The 17,363-nt window shown below is 43.6% G+C and overlaps 2 non-coding genes across 2 annotated transcripts; both read left to right on the top strand.

The window, feature by feature from the left end:
* Nucleotides 1-13,132: 13,132 nt before the first annotated feature.
* trnas-aga (transfer RNA serine (anticodon AGA)) lies at nucleotides 13,133-13,214 on the top strand. The gene has a single exon. It is a non-coding gene; the product is annotated as a tRNA-Ser (tRNA).
* A 2,130-nt stretch (nucleotides 13,215-15,344) lies between these two features.
* Nucleotides 15,345-15,417, top strand: trnap-ugg (transfer RNA proline (anticodon UGG)). Its single transcript has one exon. It is a non-coding gene; the product is annotated as a tRNA-Pro (tRNA).
* The last annotated feature ends 1,946 nt before the right edge of the window (nucleotides 15,418-17,363 follow it).

The raw sequence follows: 17,363 nt of genomic DNA, 5'->3' as shown, positions 1-17,363 counted from the left end.
TATGTAAAACATGATAGCTCATTGAGAAATACGTCCAAAATAGTACCCAAGAGATGTATTTGTGTTGTGCTTCAGGTCCAAGAACGCTCAGATCAAAAGCTCCCTTTATTACCTCTGCTGGTCATGTTTGCAAAGAGATCTAGCAAATTGCCAAGTGTGATTTTCCTTTCAATCAACAATTCTGACTCAGTTTGGCTGCAAATATCTTTTCCTAACTTTGTGCTTTTCTTCTTTTACATTGGTGTCTCGCACCTTACAATTGACAGCAGAGTTAGGAGAGGAGATGGAAGCATTTAGCCCATCAAGTCAGCGACAGCTTTCAATGAGATCACGGCTGATTTGGTTAATGCTCAACTCTGCTTTTTAGTCAGTACTCATGGCCGAGTGGTTAAGGTGATAGGTTAAAAATCAATTCAGGTTACCCCGCGGAGTTCCGAATCCAGCTGACTCCGCTATGAATGACTTGCTGCTGGGCGAATTTTCGCTCAAAGTTCAAAAAACCTATTTTGCAAACCAGGCCGGTAATTTAATTAGATTTTGGAACTCGAGCTCTTCATCAGAAATGTGCCATATTTATAACATTATCTCTGTTTCTCTTTCCAGATACACTGCTCGACACATCGGGTTTCTGCAGTTGTTATTGAATGTCCTGAACAGAAATGCTGCTTTTCATTAGATTCCTTTAATCCCTATCCTCTGTTCTCTGACTCGGATCAGTGGCAACACTTCCTCCTGCTCAACAAAGTGCTCATTCCCCACCGCTTCCTCTCCCATCATTACAAACAACCGCAGGAAATTTCCACTTAACCATCTTTGTTCCAAAGTGAAACTCACCAGCCTCGTGAATCTCTCCACCAAACGGGACTTCTCATCACTGGACATGGTGCAGACCAGAGGTTTCCGAAGCTTACTGTGAAAGTATTGTCAATTGGCAGTTGAAAAAATGTTAAGGAGCCAAACCAATCCAGGCACCAGCTTTGGGAATCTTGAGAAACTCTTTGGGAAGTGGAATCAAAGGAGAATGCAGAAAGGTGAACTGTCGGACCGAGCAGAGGCCAGAATATTGACTCTGATGTTGTCGGGACAGGAACTGGTCTGAAGCATTGAAAACATTCTCACCCCTGTACATGGGGAATAGAAACTTCATCTGGACTCTGCGACAATGAAAATCTCTGGAACACACAAGGCACTGAGAGGCAAAAAGGGAGATTATCCCTGATGGAGCTGAGCTGGTTCCCAGTGACATGGGTGTGTCTGTCTTAGGGGTATCAGACTGTTTCAATGTCTCCATAATGAATGGTTCAGTCTTTCATTTGGAAAAGTAAGACTGATAGAGGACAATAGTCGTTCAGGGAATGGCACATTGAATTTGGAATTCAGTCACGGACTGCTTCAGAGGATCGTCGAATTTGTTAGGTTGGAAGTTTCAGCGCATTCGACCGTTAACTGAAACGTCCTTGTGGAACATAGTACAGAATCTTTCCGTTGAATTAGCAGGATCTAGTATTGACAGATGGGGGCACAGCAGGCGGCAAGACGTGGTAACACAAAATAAAAATGCGCTGAGCTCAAACACAAGAAGAATGTTCTTTCGGTGTGGTGGATCAACAATACAGCATTTTAAAGAAGTTTAAGCAACGATCCTTCAATGTACAGGACATGCAACGCCAGGATTTGACACCATACTAGTCTCGTTCTTACCAGACGCTTTAACGAATTCATCAACGGTGTCAGCGCAGATGATGCTGTTCATATCCATATGTGTATTTAATTAGCTGTTCAGTCACAGTAACTTGGACATTTGTTACTTTATTAAAGTTGCTCCATAAGAATTTAAACTAACCTCCGCTGATACAGAAAAGAAACGTTCACACCTGGACATTCTCCAGTGCAAATGCACCGAAAGAGCCAATCTCGTATTGCGTTCATTTCAAACAGATATATTCATCTGTTTAAGCCGACAGGATAAAGAAGATCCGTTCATCCTCTCGGGGCCCATAAACCACGTTAATATGCACAGAGGGAATACAACGCCAAGAGAACAGTATCATTGTGGTGAATTGATCAGCAGTGTTCTGTAAGTCAGTGTAAACAGTGGCCAGTATAGGCTGACCCATTAATGCCAACAGTGAGCCTTACATCACCACTTCCTCTCTCACTTACAGCCTCACGCCCTCCAGTCATGATTGCCTTTCACTTTACTCAAACGTCCTGCCCACTACTCCCTTCTCCCGATCGCTTGCGGGCGTCCACGTAGAACCTGCAGATGTTCGAAACTCTAGTACTACTATCGTCCTAAAGACAAAGGAAGTAAACGAATGGGAAAATCATTATCTGCATGTTCGCTTCCAAGGTACTAAACATCACAATAGGATAGGTATTCCTTCAGTCAGTCCTTCACTGTCCCAGTGGATCAGAGGGTTGCTCTCTTCCCCCACTTCAAAACATCCAAATAGTTTAATGAACTGTTCAAATAAACGTTGTCAAACTCAATTGTTAGAAGGCCGACACTTACTGGGAGGTGAGAAAACCTTCACAAAAATGTAACGCTTAAGCTAGAGAGTTAAGAGGAGCAGTTTGGAAATGTGTATCCCTGTGTTCTTGCAGCATATTCATGCAATCAGACATTTGAGATAGGCTGAGTCAGCAACTTGCCATGAATAGAAATGTTGAATTTGGTGATGCATTTTCACTGGAGGTATTTTCCAGCCATGATTCTCTTTCAATTAAATTTGCACAGTCGTCAATTCCAATTGAGATGAACACATGCCAGTTAACTTTGACACAGATAATCAGCGTGAATCCACCATTCACCATTTTACTAGCAATCTACTGAGTTGTACCATGCCTTACACTGTTAAAGTATCGACGTTATGAAATAGAATCATACCATCCCGACAGTTTGGAAACAGGTCATTAGGCCCAACAAGTTCACATGCAACCTCTAAGGAGTATTCCACCCACAGCAATTTCCCTTCCCTATTACTTTGCACTGCTCCTGACAAACACATTCTGGAGAACGAGGTACAATTTAGCATATCCAATTTATCTAACCTGCATATCTTTGGACTGTAGTAGGAAACTGGAGCAACCCGAAGAAACCCATGCAGACACAGGGAGAATATGTGAACTCTATACGGTCGCCTGAGGCTGGAATCGAATCCAGGTCCTTCATGCTGTAAGGCAGCAGTGCTAACCAACGAATCACGAAAGCTAACTTCAAACCTTAGTAGAGCCATTCTTCCGAATAAGCCTGATATCAAAGACATACACGTCTCCATAGCCATCTTGCAGCAAAAGGTAGACATAAGTAGACTAGACATACTCCAGCACGTGGCTGAAGGTGATCAGTTAGAGGATAGATGTTTTATCATCATTTATGAGCAGCTGACTAAGCTGCGCTACTTAAAGGCTGCAGCAGGAAGTCCTCAAACAAATATGTTCTTCTTACAATTCGTCCTGCTAAGACTGCGGTATTTATCTCCATTTAGGCTATGTTATATATTTTCGGTTACACCATTCTCCTGTTAGAAGGCAACCCCCGAGATTTTATTCAATGACTTTGCCTGTTTGAAGTTTGGAAAGACTCTCAGATACTGCCAAAAACTGTTCAAGAGGCTTCCCCTCCCAGAATCAGCTCTTGCCTTCGAACTTCCCCTCATTGTCAGTCCTACTCCATAGAAACGAACTGGAGATAAATACATGTATGATGTCACCGAACAGGCCATCACCGCGCTTCACCCTCTCCCAGGAAGCAGCACGGCTCAGCGTTGGTGATCGATGCCTTGCAAATCCACTTGGGATGATGGGAAGAGTGGTTGTCAGCTTCCTATCCACGATCAAAATGAACCTGAATCTGAGAAGTTACCATTCCAATCAGTTTGAAGTACATGCATTAAATGTAGATAAATGAGACAAATTCGACTGTTTATGATATAGATTAAGAAACAAGATTTAATCTTAATGGTAAAAAGCTGTGATTTCCAAAGCGTGAACACTGAATGCACAAATTTAAATTGTGTAAGTGCAGACTTCGAGGTGTAGTTCCTGTGTGAGAATTGGAATATCTTTTGCAGACATTCAAAACGACACCTGGAAACATTATTTATCTTTCGGACTGTCTGGAAAATCGCACGATCGCAATAATTTTCGTAAAATCCCAATTGTGTGGAAGTAGACCGTTCGGTCTATCAAGTCCACACCAAAGCAGTGAAGATTATCCCAACAAAAAACACTTCCTCATCGATCCCCTTCCAGTTTCTCACAGCGAAATAACCTGACGTCCACATACCTGGACAAGTTGGGTATTTTTCCATTTGGCAATCCACCGAAACTGCACAGCTTTCATAATGTGGGAGGAAAACTCACGCACACATGGGAAGAGTACAAGCACCATACAGACAGTCGCCACAGGCTGGAATTGAACTGGGTCCCTGGCACCGTGTGGTAGAAGTGCAAAGCATGTTTATTCTTCCGTCAGCTCACTGGGTTCAGGATAAATGACATTTAAACAACTCAGGCAAAGCTTTGAAGCATATATCGTCCCTTGAAGTATGTTTTTCTTTGACATTGAACCACATTCCAAAGTACATACATTGCAAAAGAACCGCTTGAACCTTAAGATTTCATCACGAACAACAACGAGTTCAGAATTACATGCGGCAACAGGAGTAAATGAGCTTGAACAAAGTGTGGAGGGGAAAGTGCGGGTGATGGTGTTTCCCTATACCTGCTGTGGAGGTTGCGGTTTTGGACTGCGATGGACCAATTCAGAAATCACACCAGGTTATAGATGCACTTGTTTATTTGAAATAACAAGATTTCGGACCAGAGCCCTTTCGTTAGGTGAAGTGGGAGGGAATAACACAGAACACTCAATTTAAGGGAAGAGAGATCAAGGGCACACAGATCAAAATATCGGGCAAATTGTGGGAGCGGAGTGTGATAGACGTAGTCTCTGCAAGTGAACAAAAGTGTCAGTCAGTGTGAGTAATATGTCAATAACTGCGTGCCAACAGAATGGATGACCGATGATCCAACAAAGTGAGGCAGAGAGATAATTACAAACCGTTAAAATAAAGTCGTACTGGAGACAAATCAAGGCACTGGAATGACATGGAACAGATACAGAAGCAACTGGAAAACCGTTCCACAACAAAAACACCAGAGGAAGGGTCACCAGTTCCGAAACATTAACTCTCATATTCCTCCACAGATGTCCCCAGACCAGCGAAACACCTGCCCCCTTCTCCCCGATGCCCCAGTCCCGTTCCCCCACCCCGCCCAGTAACCCTTGTCCTTGCTCCTGGTTTACAGCATTCCCAGTTCTTCTGATTTTTATTTGGCTAGAGTCGCATGCTGCGAATCTGACCCAAATTATCAGTTAGCCAATATTGAACAAAGTGATTAAGGTAGAGAGACAATAACAACTTGTCACGGTGATGGTGAGAAAACAGAACAATAAGGAAGATGTCACAGATACAGAACAGTGTGGTGGGTCACATGTGGTGTGACATGAACCGAATATTATGGTTGATGTCATCACCACAACGAAGGCAGTTGGCGACCCAATTCTGTTTGGCGATTTTGCGTTGTTGTGTATCAAGAAAGCCGCCTTGGCCGACATTTAGTCGAAAATTGAAAACCAAATGTTCTTGATTGCTGAACTCTTCCCCGACTGGGTGTGAATAATCCTGTCTGGCAATTTTTATGCCGTTACCATTCATCCATTGGCACACCATCTGCATGGTAACGCCAATATATCATTACTGGGTATCTTGTGGTATCTTGTGGTATCATTGCCTGATGCATATGTGACAAACAACATTGCTTGGGTCACATGAGTACCTGTCGTGTACGTGGTGGGTGGTGTCCCAACGGGTGATGGTAGTGTCCATGTCTTGCAAAGGTTGCGAAGGCATGGTGCTGTGGTTAATGCTATGTGAAAGCTGAGTAGTTTACAGTAAACTGTCGTATGTTATAATTTTGCTGGGTGTTTGAAGGTGAGAATTGAAGTCATGGGGACGTTCTTAGTGAGATGCTCATCATCATCGGTGACATGCTGAATCCTGTGAAGAACGTGCTGAACTCCAGGAAAGTACTCACGATGAAAGATACTCTATTAGTCGCACCCTCTGTCTGCCTTCTGACGAGTTCACAGCAGATTTTCACTGTGGCACACCGGAACTGGCGATCAATCAGTTCAACATGTAACCCATTATCATGAGGATATCCTTCAAAATCTTTAGGTGTCTGTCGCATTATTCCTCATCTGAGCGGTTCCTGTGCAGGTGAAACGCTTGACCTTACGGTATGGCTTCTTTAATATATTTAGGGTGGAAGCTGGAGAAGTGCAGTATCGTGTAGTTATCCTTGGGCTTGCGGTGGAGTGAGATACTGAGGTGTTATTTCTTAATTTTGGTTTGTGGTGGGTTTGGTTGTATCATCCTTATAAATGGTATAGGCATTCAGTTAAAACCACGAACAGAAATACCAGGAGAATCTCAGCAGATCTTACGGCGTCTATTCAGAGAGAATCAGAGACAAATATTTCAAAACTTCATCAGAACTCGGTAATCTCCCACAGGCACTGCCAAACTGGTTAGTTTCGACAGCAGTTTCTGTTTTTGCTTCAGATTCCCAGAATCCACATTTCTTTACAGTAACCATTAAAGCAATGCAGAAACTTTTTTTTATCGTTCGTCATACCAAAGGTTTCTGTTTGGAAAACATTTTGCTGACGCCATTGGAAACACGAAACGGTGCTGCACAGAAAACAGATGCATTATGAACATCAATCGCTGTCGCTCTGGGGCTATTGAACCAGTAACATTTCAGTAAACAGTCGAGTGAGCTGACACCTTGGACGATCCTCGAAAGCAGTCTGTGATTGACCTCCAAATTCAGGCTGCCATTCCCAGAACGACAACTGTACTCTATCAGTTTTACTTTTCCGAAATAAGGACTTGGACATTCATAATGGAGACATGGGAACAGTCTGATCCCATCCACGACAGACACACCCATGTCACTGGGAACCAGCTCTGCTCCAATCGGGAACATCTCTCTTCGAACCTCTCAGTATCTTGTGTGGTATCGAGTATTTTCATTGTCCCAGTGTCCATATAAGGTTTGTATTCCTCATGTACAGGACCGAGAATTACTTCAATGTCTCCAATCAGTTCTTGTCCTGAGAACATCAGAATCAATGTCCCATCCTCTTAAAGAACGGGAAGTTGTCCTGACTGATTCCTATCAGTCTGACAATTCACCCTTCTTCATTCTCCTATGAGTCCTTTTCCCAAAGAGTTTCTGAAGATTCACGAAGCTGGAGACTGGGTGACGTGCTTTGCCTTCTTAACATTATTTCACCTGACAAGTGACAATATTTTCCCAAATTCTGTTCACAATCGCCTGTATTTCACCATGTCCAGGGATGAGATGTCCCGTTTTGTGGAGGGATCCCGATGTTGGTGAGTTTCGCTTTGGAGCAAAGATGGTTTGTCAGCAATTTCCTGCGGCTATTTATAATGATGGGAAAATTAATGGTGGGGATTGGTTCTTCGACGAGCGGGGGTGAAATGTTGCCACTAACCAGAGTTAGTGAACGGAGGGCTGGGGTAAAAGGAATCTATTCAAAAGCAGCACTTCTGCACAGTACATTCAAAGAATACTGCAATATCTCGATGGGTTTGGAAGTAACTGTGAAAAGAGAAACGGAGATAATGTTTTAAGTGTGTTGCATTTTTGATTAATAACTTGAGTTTGCTAAGTCTAATCAACTAACTGGTCTTGTTTGTTGAGACGAGATTTCTGAACTGTGAGTGAAAACTCGTCCTGCATTACATCACCAAAAACGGAGCCAGCAGAATTCGAACCTTTGGAAGGAAGACCCAAAGGATTTCTAATCCATCACCTGTATCACGCGGCCATGACTACACGCGTGCAATGCTGCCTTAGTATGTCTTGTGTAACGGAAAGTTCCAACCTGAAACACCAGGATTTGGCTATTCCTGGTACCCCAGTATTCGCTGTCAGACTCTCTTGCTTTCGAAATGAGGAGGATGCTGGTGTGCCAAGAAAAGCCAAATCCTGGTGTTTCAGGTTGGAACTTTCCATGACATAAGACATACTAAGGCAGCATTGCGTGCATGTAGTCATGGCCGCATCAATTTGAATTACACACATATTGACGAGAGATAAAGTGGATGGGTCGGATCCATTTTCATGCGCAGAGAGGTGAATAAACACAGCACTGGATCCCGAAAGAAAAATGCCCTTGCATTGGGGCGGCACGGTGACACAGTGGTTAACACTGCTGGCTGATAGCGCCAGAGACCCGCATTCAATTCCCGCCTCAGGCGACTGACTGTGTGAAGTTTGCACGCTCTGCATGTGTTTCCTCCGGATGCTCCGGTTTCCTCCCACAGTCCAAAGATGGTCAGGTCAGGCGAATTGGCCATGCTAAATTGACCGTAGTGTTAAGTAAGGGGTAAATGTATGGGTGGGTTGTGCGTCGGCGCGGCGGTGTGGACTTATTGGCCCGAAGGGCCTGTTTCCCCACTGTAAGTAATCTAATTTGTCTGGCCCTATTCACTGCCAGTAGAATTACGCTCATTGAAGTCTTCTTGAAAAAATTTCACCACTGGCAAATCTGATGTGCAAATTAGTTCTGCTATTTTTAATCAGAGGTCAAAATATGAAAATGTTTCAAATATACGGAGCGGCACTGGAGAATGCCGACCTACCTTCAGGGGCTTATTCTGCTCTGATGTACACCCCCGAAAAATTGGGACGAGAGTGCGTTCTCACAGCTGAAGGGATCACACATTTAAGAAAATGATAAGGAGGATATTCACTCTTTCAGAGGGTAGCAAATCTGTGGGTTTCCTAACAACAGAGGGCTGTGAAGGCGAGGTGTATTCAAGGCTGTGATAGACAGACATGGAGCATTACGGAGATGAGGATAAAAACGGGGGTTGAGAATTAACCAAATCAGCCATGATCTCATTGAATGTTGTCGCACACTTGATCGGCTAAATTGCTTCCATCTGCTCTCATATCTTTGCCGGCATTTGGAAGATACCGGACACCATTTTAAAAGAAGAAAAGCCCAACTTTAGGGAGAGGTGGTTTCAATCAAACTGAATCAAAATTAGTTATTGAGCGAAAAATCACACTTGGCATGTTTCCAGATTTCTTTGCTAGCATGACGAACAGAGTTGATCAAGGTCGTCTGATTGTACTTGGGCATGAAACAAACAAAGATTAGTGACATAATCTTCATTTTCTTTATGTCAAAAGTAATATCTTTCCTGATGGTCACAACAAAGGAGATGGTTTCCAAGAAAAGGCAGATACTAAGTCAGCTGTAAACTAACCGATGACCAAAATATGGCTCGCGTTGTTCTCTGGGACAGATATGATTTACTGATTATTGTCATCCAAACTTTTTTATTCACCATTGAACCGTGAGTGGGAGATGGGAAACTAAGATCACCCATAACTATTGCCATCTTTTATCACTCACATGGAGTATTTTTTTCTTGTACGTAGTGGTTACTGCGAGTGCACTTGTAAACTACACCTGCGGATGACTTCTTTCCTCACTGGTCCTCATTTCTCCACAAACACGTTTTACATCCTTATCTCCTGAATCAAAGTAATATGCAACCATTGGATAAATGTCACTAATACCTTGGCATTTCACACGCCTCCGTTTGTCACCTTCCAATGTAAATTAATAATTTGCCGTGTTGCAATGCACACAATAAGAGATAACAAAATACAGGGAGGTGTACCAGATTTGCAAACGCACGTTATTGAAGCTAAAACGCAGGTTTCTGCCCAAAATACGATCACGGAAGCATGCACCGAACCGTCAGGAAGCACACAATAAGTCCAGTTCCAGAGGGTATGACAGGAACAGCACCAGAAAAACCACCAAATTCCTTCTCTCGGCTAATATTTTGGATGTACATCTCAATGAGCAATCGAGTTTTACATATGTTCCAACAGTAGTTACAACACAAGGAATTAACCAGTGCTACAGACGGTCCAAGCCCCTGAATCAGAAACACTCAATGCCCTACATACAACTACAAGAACATCTGCCCGTGGCGTATACGGGCTGGCTGAAGTTCATGATTGCAGATCGCTAGTTGTCCGACTGTTTCTCCGATATAGTGTTTCGTGCAGTCCCTACGTGGAATCTTGACAACCACATTTGTCCTGCAGAAGATGGGCATTTGATATTGTTTTCTGGTGAGCTTTCCCTCAGCGAGGTTTTGGTTTATGTGCTGTCCTAAATCCGTGTGTTCAGAGGAGTCTGGCTATCAGTTTCCAGAAATTTATTTTATTAAAGGGATGCATGGTGTTTCAATTGCTTTATGGCATATCCTAGTTGACAATTTAGTGTGCCAGACATCTGGGAATGCAGTTGTGGGATACATATTCTTGGCAAAGAATTTGTGTGGCCGTCACTAATTGCCACGGCCAGCTGTCCCGAGTAGCTATACGTACAGACAGAGAGCATCCTCGAGAGCAGCACAACAGTAATAGAACATGGCAATCAGAAGGCAGCCAGAGATTTTTAGAAGCAGGGCACCCATCCATGGATTCCATCAATAAACACATTCATCAGGATCCAATCTGCAACACCAACAACTGGACAAAGCGGCACTGAAACTAAATCAATTCCAACCGCCACAGGACAGTAGGCTTCACAACAGGCTCTGCAACCCTGAGGATGTTACCTAGAACTGTGAGGATCCCACTTCCCAGCACCGCAAAACATTCCAACAACATCTCCATGAAGCACACGAGCTTCGCATCTTTCTGCTCCAAAGCATTCCGATTTTTCACAGCAGAGAATTGTACACTGAACTTCCGCATGCAAGGTGAGGATGCCAAACCCAACACGATCAATAATGGCAGTGAGAGCGAGGGCAACAATTTCCATTGTCATATGGACAGCCACAAACACTCTTTTTGAAAGGTACCTTTAAATATGAAAGTCTGTGCAGCAGTATAATCTGGGAACCAAGTAGCCTGCACTGGGTATTCATATTTCAGACAATTTCCTTTGTTCACCGTTTTCACTGAAAGTGAATGGATATTACTATTTCATTGCTGATATGAAACCATATTCTGCATTGTATCTGCTCGTCGTTTTTGTTGTTGCAGTGGCGAAAAGGTTGGCAACCGCGATGAGAAATGTTTTTTTGTATTTCTCTCATTTCCTTCATTACTGTCCTGGTGAAGGGGGCTGGTGATTGGTCCTCTCGATCAGATGGAAACATCAGCGCATTGTTGATCTAATTTCATCACGAGTGGAATTGGTAAACTTCATTTGTCATGGGTTATTGCTGTTCCGTTTTGTTTTATGTTTGTTGAGCACTTCCTGTGACTTGGCAATGCACTAATTCTCCAGTGTGTCCTGAATTGCCTCGCTGCCGTTTCTCTGAGCAGTTCATGACATAATCGGCTTGCACTGCAGCAAAGGCAGCATGCATGCTTCGGTGTGTCTTCTGTTCCACATGAGGAGCTGTCAGTTTCTGGATTCGTTGGAGAGCTGAGGGGGGTAACATTATCCGTGCGGTAGTATTCTTCAGCCAAACCCTTTGATGGCAAAGTTGGGAAGGTGCTAAACGAATGGTCATTGACAGAAAAAGTCCAGAAAGACCTTCATCGATGGGTCAGCTCGTCCATCCACCCTCCAGAAATATAGGCAAACGCGCTGACTGCGTAACAAACAGAGTGCATTTTTTTGCAAATGGTCCATTAAAACTGGTGTCAGCTGCGGGAGCACATCAACGTTGCCGAGCACGGAAAAAGACCCTACTATCGAACCGGTCCCTGCTGAACAGATAACCGAAATTAATTGAACCATATTTGCCAAAATGTGTTCCTTATCTCTCCGAACGCTTCCTGTCTATATACCCATTCGGATGCCATTGAATTTGCCTTAAATGTGGCAAATCATTCTGCACACACAAAAATGTCTGTGTGAACTCGCTGAGTTTTTGCATGACACCATGACCAAACTTTGGGCCAAAGTTGGAAACTGCGACTAGAATAGATGGCTCTCTGATTAGCCGCAATGCACAATGGGTGGAATGGCCTTTTCCCACTTTGTAAATCTTAGAAGACAAGAAGAAAATAATCTGCAACGAAAATGTTCAGAAAGGGTGTTTTATTTACACCAAATACGATCGTATCGATCGCCTTGTCTTGTTATTTACTTGTGAGGATTCGGTGCTCTCAGCACCGTGACCCAGATCGTGGAATGGTTTTATTGTTCAGCAAACATATCGGTGTACCAGTAATTCTGCCGATTTTCCGATGCGAGCAAGTCATTTTCTTTTCCCCAAAAACATTATGAAGGCTGGAAATCTGAGCCAAAAACGAAAATTGTTTGCGGAACGCAGCAGGACTGGCAACAGAAACGTCGACTTTCCTGCTCCTCGGATGCTGCCTGATCTGCTGTGCTTTTCCAGCATCACTCTGATCTAAAATCTGGTTTCCAGCATCAGCAGTGCTCACTTTTGCCTAGTTCCTTCAGTGTCGCTGGTTCCCAATTCAAGAACTCCACCTGTAGCGGTTTCATGTCTGTACATCAATGCTGAGGAGTTGAGAAGTGAAGGAAAGTAACTCACCCCATCCATCTCTGGGGGAATTAGGGACTGAAAGTGAATCGTATCACATTGAAGTATATCTAGATGCGACTTAATCTCTATATTTTATTGGGAACCATTTCTTTCATTCTAACCATCAGGAAAGACCCTTTCGTTTACCACAAAAAGAAATGAATATGTCACTAACCTTTGTTTGCTTCAGGTCCAAAAATACTCAGATCAATAGCTCCCTTGCTTACCTCTGCTGGTCATGTTCGCAAAGAGGTCTAGCAAATTGCCAAGTGTGATTTTCCTGTCAATAAATAATTTTGACTCAGTTTGGCTGCAAATATCTTTTCCTACCTTTGTGCTTTTCTTTTTTTACATTGGTGTCTCGCACCTTACAAATGACAGCAAAGGTATGAAAGGAGATGGGAGCATTTAGCTCATCAAGTCAGCGAGAGCTTTCAATGAGATCACGGCTGATTTGGTCAATGCTCAGCGCCGCTGAGTTGTCTGTAGTCATGGCCGAGTGGTTAAGGCGATGGATTAGAAATCCATTGGGGTTTCCCCACGTAGGTTCGAATCCTACTGACTACGTTATGAATGCTTTCCTGCTGGAACAATTTTTGCTCAAAATTGAGAAAACCTATTTCGCAAACGAGGCCGGTAATTTGATTAGACTTGAGAAGCTCGAGTTTTTCATCAGAAATGTTCCATATTTAAAGCGTTATCTCTATTTCTCTTTCCAGATACACTGCTCAACACATCGGGTTTCTGCAGTTGTTATTGAACGTCCTGAGCAGAAGTGCTGCTTTTCATTAGATTCCTTTAATCCCTGTCCTCTGTGCTCTGACTCGGGTCAGTGGCAACACTTCCTACTGCTCGTCAAATTGCTCATTCCCCACCGCTCCCTCTCCCATCATTACAAACAACCGCAGGAAGTTGCCACTTAACCATCTTTGTTCCAAAGTGAAACTCACCAACCTCGGGAATCTCTCCACCAAACGGGATTCTCATCCATGGACATGGTGCAAGCCAGAGGATTGTGAAGAGATACTGTGAAAATATTGACAGTTGGCAGTTGGAAAAATGTTTAGGAAGCAAACCATATAATTTAGACTCCAGCTTTGGAAATCTTCAGAAACTCTTTGGGAAATGGAATCAGAGGAGAATGAAGAAGCGTTAAATATCGGACCGAGTAGAGGACGCGACATTGACTCTGATGTTCTCGGGACAGGAACTGATCTGAGACATTGAAAGAATTCTCGTTCCCGTACGTGAGGAATACAAACTTCATCTGGACTCTGGGACAATGAAAAACTCTGGAACACTCAAGACAATATCCAAATATTGACTGGGAACACTACAGTACGAGTACTATAGAAGGGTCAGTTTTAGTCCAGTGTGTGCAGGAGGGCTTCCTGACACAGTATGTAGACATGCCTTCAAGAGACGAAGCCACTTTCGATTTAGTACTGGGTAACGAGCCTGGCCAGGTTTTAGATTCGGAAGTAGGTGAGCACTTTGGAGACAGCGATCACAATTCTCTCAGGTTTACTTTCGTGTTGGAAAGGGATAGGTGTAGTCCACGGAGCAAGAGTTTCAGCTCATGGAAGGGAAATTACGTTGCATTCAGGTAAGATTTAGGAAGCGTAGAATGGGGTAGGAAACTGCAGGGGGTGAGCACATTAAAAATGTGGAGCTTATTCAAGGAAAGGCTCCTGTGTGTCCTAGATAAGTATGTACCTGTCAGGCAGGGAGGAAGATATAGAACGCGTGAGCCGTGGTTTACTAAGGAAGTGGAATCCCTGGTCAAGAAGAACAAGAAGTCTTATGTTAAGCAAAATGTGAAAACTCAGTTAGAGTGCTCGAGGGTTCCAACGATATCAGGAGAGACCTAAAAAGAGAGCTGAGAAGAGCCAGGAGGAGACATGAGAAGTTGTTGGCAGATAGGTTCAGGGTTAACCCTAAGGCTTTCCATAGGTATGTCAGGAATAAAAGAATGACGAGAGTTAAATTTGGGACAATCAAGGATAATAGTGGGAAGTTGTGTGTGGAGTCAGAGGAGATAGGGGAAGCACTAAATAAATATTTTTCGACAGTGTTCGCTATAGAAAATGAAAATGTTGGGGAGGAAGGTACAGAGATACTTGCGTCTAGACTAGAAGAGATTGAGGTTCACAAGGAAGAGATATTAGAAATACTGCAGAGTGTGAAAATAGATAAGTCAGCTGGGCCGGATGGGAGCGATCTGATTTTGTTTAGCAAATGCACTGCAGGAAGGTACAAATCAAGCTGATGCTAACAACGGCTCGTTTTGAGCCGCTAATTTGCAGTGAAGTGGTGGCGCCAATAAAAGGTGTCAGACATCTCGTCTAATTCCACATCCAGACCTCGAAATGACTAGAGGTTTCTCGCTGAGTTTCTGCAGGGTCTTGTTTGGACGACACCATGACACTTTTTCACTGGAGTGGATCATGAAATCGCGTCGTGACTGTGAATAAAACGATGGAAAATTCCAGCAGAGAAGGAGGCGACCCTGAAGCAGGCAGCTGAGGACAAATGTTGCTCCTTTGCCAGTGAAAGGCACTGCTTCACAAATTGGAAACTTCGAAGTGAAGCAATGTTGGTGATTATCTTCGGTGCTTGTTCACCTTTTTAATTCTGATTCCGTGAAAGTCCATGGCATTACATATCGACATTCTGCCAAGTGCAGGCTTGTCTCTTGGGCCAGTGGCGTAATGGATAACGCGTCTGACTTGGGATCAGAAGATTGTAGGTTCGAGTCCTACCTGGCTCGAGGGAGAATGTTTCGCTTTAACCGTGGTATATGTTGACGCTCCCCTGTAAAGTTCTCTCGGGACATTACCTCAGTGCTTTCGCAAGTAAAGCTTGCATTTGTCCTATTGTCCATTTCAAATTCCAGCTCTCCACAACGGACACCGCCGTCAGTTTGGGGGTGTCTTCTGGTGTGTCTCCCTCTGTGGGTGAAAATGAACAGGAGTTCCTCAAAAGAGTTACAATTCGATGTAGAAGTGTCATACTTCTGCCCCGTTATTGTGCCATGTAAGAACATAGGATAGCCTCATTGACATTTGACCTGGAAACATTAGAACAGACGAGACTTTGGGCCAAAGTTCGAAACTGCGACTAGAATAGATGGCTCTCTGATTAGTCGCAATGCACACGGGCAGAATGGCCTTTTCCCACTTTGTAAATCTTCGAAGACAATTTGAAAAAAATCTGCAACGAAAATGTTCAGACAGGGTGTTTTATTTACACCAAATACGATAGTATCTATCGCCTTGTCTTGTTATTTACTTGTGAGGATTCGGTATTCTCAGCACCGTGGCCCGGATCGTATTCCAGCTCATGGAATGGTTGTATTGTTCAGCAAACATATCGGTGTACCAGTACTTCTGGCGATTTTCCGATGCTGGCAGGTCATTGGTTTTGTCCAAAACATTATGAAGGTTAACATAAAACAAATAACTGCAGGTGCTGGAAATCTGAGCCAAAAACGAAAATTGTTTGTGCAGCGGAGCATGACTGGCAACAGAAACGTCGACTCTCCTGCTCCTCGGATGCAGCCTGACCTGCTGTGCTTTTCCAGCATCACTCTGATCTAAAGTCAAGTTTCCAGCATCTGCAGTCCTCACTTTTGCCTAGTTTCTTCAGTGTCTCTGGTTCCCAATTCAAGAACTCCATCTCTAGCGGTTTCATGTTTGTACCTCCGTGCTGAGGAGTTGAAGAGTGAAGAAAAGTAACTCACCTCCTCCATCTCTGGGGTAATTAGGGACTGAAAATGAATCGTGTCACATTGAAATATATCTACATGCGAAATAATCTCTGTCTTTTATTGGGAACCATCTCTTTCATTGTAACCATCAGGAAAGATCATTTCGTTCGCTAGAAAAAGAAATGAATATGTCACTAAACCTTGTTTGCTTCAGGTCCGAGAATACTCAGATCAATAGCTCCCTTACTTACTTCTGGTCATGTTCGCAAAGAGATATGGCAAATTGCCAAGTGTGATTTTACTTTCAATAAATAATTTTGACTCAGTTTGGCTGCAAATATCTTTTCCTACCTTTGTGATTTTCTTCTTTTACATTGGTGTCTCGCACCTTACAAATGACAGCAAAGGTGTGAAAGGAGATAGAAGCATTTCGCTCAAGTCAACGGTAGCTTTCAATGAGATCACGGCTGATTTGGTCAATGCTCAACCGCCCTGGGCGGTCTGTAGTCATGGCCGAGTGGTTAAGGCGATGGATTAGAAATCCATTGGGGTTTACCCCACGTCGGTTCGAATCCTGCTGTCTACGTTATGAATGCTTTCCTGCTGGAACAATTTTCGCTCAAAGTTCAGAAAAACTATTTTGTGAACCAGGCCGGTAATTTGATTAGACTTGGGAAACTCGAGTTCTTCATCCGAAATGTTCCATATTTAAAACATTATCTCTGTTTCTCTTTCCAGATACACTGCTCGACACATCGTTTTTGTTGCAAACGTTTGTTGCAAACGTTTCGTCCCCTGTCTAGGTGACATCCTCAGTGCTTGGTAGCCTCCTGTGAAGCGCTTCTGTGGTGTTTCCTGCGCCATTTATAGTGGCCTGTCCTTGCCGCTTCCTGTTGTCAGTTTCAGCTCTCCGCTGCAGTGGCTGGTATATTGGGTCCAAGTCGATGTGTTTGTTGATGGAGTTTGTGGATGAGTGCCATGCTTCTGGGAATTCCCTGGCTGTTCTT

Source organism: Chiloscyllium plagiosum, unplaced genomic scaffold (assembly GCF_037043375.1).
Source record: "Chiloscyllium plagiosum isolate Xiang-an unplaced genomic scaffold, Cpla_swu_hap1 HiC_scaffold_39, whole genome shotgun sequence".
In the NCBI taxonomy this organism is placed as follows: Eukaryota; Metazoa; Chordata; class Chondrichthyes; order Orectolobiformes; family Hemiscylliidae; genus Chiloscyllium; species Chiloscyllium plagiosum.
This window is presented reverse-complemented; position numbering and strand designations above follow the sequence as displayed.